Source organism: Natrix helvetica (genome assembly GCF_964273705.1).
Source record: "Natrix helvetica genome assembly, chromosome: 3".
Taxonomy (NCBI): domain Eukaryota; kingdom Metazoa; phylum Chordata; class Lepidosauria; order Squamata; family Natricidae; genus Natrix; species Natrix helvetica.
This window is the reverse complement of record NC_138549.1, coordinates 172,078,446-172,082,041: the sequence shown is the minus strand read 5'-3', so window position 1 is coordinate 172,082,041 and position 3,596 is coordinate 172,078,446. Positions and strand designations below refer to the sequence as shown.

The 3,596-nt window shown below is 46.8% G+C and overlaps 1 protein-coding gene across 1 annotated transcript in view; it reads left to right on the top strand.

Annotated features, from left to right (window-relative positions):
• Positions 1-2,065: 2,065 nt before the first annotated feature.
• OPRL1 (opioid related nociceptin receptor 1) overlaps positions 2,066-3,596 on the top strand; it is a gene marked incomplete at its 3' end in the record, with an annotated part of 40,161 nt that continues 38,630 nt past the window's right edge. The window contains 1 exon segment of the mRNA XM_081949780.1: positions 2,066-2,149.

Genomic DNA, 3,596 nt, shown 5'->3' with positions numbered 1-3,596 from the left:
TCACATGACCCCAGGACACTGCAACCGTCAAAAATATAAAACAGTAGCCAAGCCTCTGAATTTTGAACACTGGAAGTCTTTAAGAAGATGTTGGATAGCTATTTGTCTGAAACGGTATAGGGTTTCCTGCCTAGGCAGGGGGTTGGACTAGAAGACCTCCAAGGTCCCTTCCAACTCTACTATTGTATTGTATTATTGTATTGTATTGTATTGTATTGTATTGTATTGTATTGTATTGTATTGAATCATAAGACCCTGCTGATGTTACAACGGCCGTAAGGGAGAAACATGGTCATAAGTCACTTTTTTTCCAGTGCCATTGGAACCATCATTAAATGAATGGCCGTAAGTCGAGGACTACCTGTAATAGTAACAAAGCCAGAAATAATAGCTAAAGAGACTGATATTCCTAGTTGCTTTTGCCTGTTGCAGTCTCATTTTTTCCCTTTGCGCTCATCATCTCAGCTTGACAGATTTGAACATTGGGCGCTATCTAACAAAAATGAAATTAAGTGGTGAAAAGAGTAAGGTTCTACATTTAGGCAAGAAAAACGAAATGCACAGGTACAGAATAGGTGGTACCTTGCTCAATAGTAGTAACTGTGAGAGGGATATTGGAGTCCTGGTGGACAACCATTTAAATATGAGCCAGCCGTGTGCAGCATCTGCCAAAAAAGCCAACACAGTTCTAGGCTGCATCAACAGAGGGATAGAATCAAGATCAGGTGAAGGGTTAATACCACTTTATAAGGCCTTGGTAAGGCCACACTTGGAATACTGCATCCAATTCTGGTCACCACGATGTAGAAAAGATGTGGAGACTCTAGAAAGAGTGCAGAGAAGAGCAACAAAGAGGATTAGGGGACTGGAGGCTAAAATATATGAAGAACGGTTGCAGCAACTGGGTATGTTTAGTTTAATGAAAAGAAGGACTAGGGGAGACAGGATAGCAGTGTTCCAATATCTCAGGGGTTGCCACAAAGAAGAGGGAGTCAAACTATTCTCCAAAGCACCTGAGGGCAGGACAAGAAGCAATGGGTGGAAACTAATCAAGGAGAGAAGCAACTTAGAACTGAGGAGAAATTTCCTAAGAATGAGAACAATTAACCAGTGGAACAACTTGCCTCCAGAAGTTTTTTTTTAAAAGAGTTTTATTATTATTATTTAATTACAACAATAAACATATCATCTTTCCTTATACAGTGTGTCGTCTGGGTACAACCACCTCTATGCAACATGGTTCCTCTTTGCCTCCAGAAGTTGTGGGTGCTCCAACACGTTTTTAAGGAGAAGTTGAACAACCCTTGGTTGGAAACGGGGTAGGGTTTCCTGCCCGAGCAGGGGGTTGGACTAGAAGACCTCCAAAGGTCCTTTCCAAGTCGGTTATTCTACATTCTAAAGAGCAACGCAGCGTTTCTATGCTGGGGAAAGCCTCGATCAATACAATACAATACAATAACAGAGTTGGAAGGGACCTTGGAGGTCGTCTAGTCCAACCCCTTGCCTAGACAGGAAACCCTATACCGTTTCAGACAAATGGCTATCCAACATCTTCTTAAAGACTGCCAGTGTTTAATCCGGAGTTGATCCGATCAGGTCGGATCAACTCCGCGATCTGCTTTATCCGTTCGGCTGGCTAGCGGTGCCAGCGTTTCTAAGGCTGTTTCCCATCCCTCCCCCTTCGCCCACTTAAGTCAGAAGTGTCTGTCTCCATCTCTCTCTCTCTCTCTCTGTGTGTGTGTGTGTGTGTGTGAGAGAGAGAGAGAGAGAGAGCGTGTGCGCGCGTGTGAAAGAGCCCGCGAGGCTGTGTGCGTGTGCCCCGCTCCTTGGCATCCTTCCCGGCGCCCTCCCCTCCTTGCAAGTTGGGATTTTCTTCCGCATCGTCGCCAAATCTCACCGAAAAAGCATCCTCGCTCGGAGCCCGGCGAGAGGCAGCAACGTAAAGGACGTTTTTTTGTCTCCCGAAAGCCTCCGCCACGTACGGCTTTGTCTCCCCGCGGATTCCCTCGTGGACATCATGCGGGGACCCTAAGCGGCGTGGCTAAAAAGAAAAAAGAAGAAAGAAAGAGTCCCGCTGGAGGGGAGCTGCTTGCCTTTTTTTTTTTTTTTTTTTTTGCTGCTGGAAAAAACCCCCAGAAGCGCCGTCCAGGTAAGGACGAAGGTGGCGTGGCGTGGCTCTTTGGAAGTTTCCCTTCGCTTGATTGCTGGGTTGCAGAAAAGCAGAACGGATGCTATTGGGTTTTTTTGGGGGGGGGGCGGTTTGCAGCAAATGCAAAAATCTAGGCCAAGAGAAACAGAGAGAGAGAGAGAGAGAAAGAGAGAGAAAGAGAGAGGGAGACAGACATACAGAGAGAGAGAGAGAGAGAGAGAGAGAGAGAGAGAGAGAGAGAGAGCAGACAGACAGACAGACAGAGAGAGATATAGAGATATACAGAGAGAGACAGAGAGAAAGAGAGAGAGAGAGAGAGAGACAGACAGAGACATAGAAATACACAGGAAGACAGAGAAACACAGAGGGAAAGAGAGAGAGACAGAGAGACAGAGACAGAGAAACACACACACAGACACACAGAGAGAGAGAAAGAGAGAGAGAAATAGAAAGAGAGAGACACACAGAGAGAGAGAGAGACAGGGACATAGAAATACACAGGGAGACAGAGAAAGGGGGAAAGAGAGAGAGACAGAAAGACAGAGACAAACACACAGAGAGAGAAAAAGAAAGAGAAAGAGAGAGAGAGAGAAGTAGAAAGACAGAGACAGAGAGAGAGACAGATAGACAGATAGAGATATAGAAATACACAGGGAGACAGAGAGACAGAGAGAGAGAGGCAGAGAGGCAGAGAAACACAGAGAGAGAGAGAGAGAGAGAGAGAGAGAGAGAGAGAGAGAGAGAGAGAGAGAGAAAGAAAGAAAGAAAGAAAGAAAGAAAGAAAGAAAGAAAGAAAGAAAGAGAAAGAGAGATGGGGGGAGAAAGAGAGAGTGAGACACAGAGAGAGAGACAGACAGAGAGACAGAGAGAGACAGAGAGACGGACAGAGACATAGAAACAGAGAGAGAGAGAGAAAAACACACACACACACACACACACACACACACAAACAGACAGACAGACAGAAGAGAGAATGAGAGACAGAGAGAGGGAGGGGAAGCTATTACTCATGTTTCTTCTTTGCATAGTGGTCTAATTTACCTGCTGGCATGGGAAGATGCTCGCTCAGTGGCAGGGAGCAAGGGGTGCATTCTGCACATGGACAGATGGAAGGAAGGGGGAGGCTTGGCTGGTGAGCAGGCTCCGGAGGGCTGCCAAGCTTCGCTCCCTCCCTTCCCTTCCCTCCCAGCCACCCCCTCCCAAGGTTATTTGCCATCTCATTCTTTGTGCAAAGGGATGTGTGGTGACGGCATCAGGTCCCTCCTGGCTCCAAAGCGCCTTTGGGTGGTGGTGGTGGTAGCCAATCCAAGCCTCTCCCTTGGGGTCAGGTCAGTGAAGCAGGCAGAAAATTCCGGCCTTCTGCTGATTGCGCAAGAATCCCATGTGTGGTCTTCATTGTGGTGTGTGTGTCTGTTTAACAGCTGGCTCTCCATGGGTCAGGGTGTTT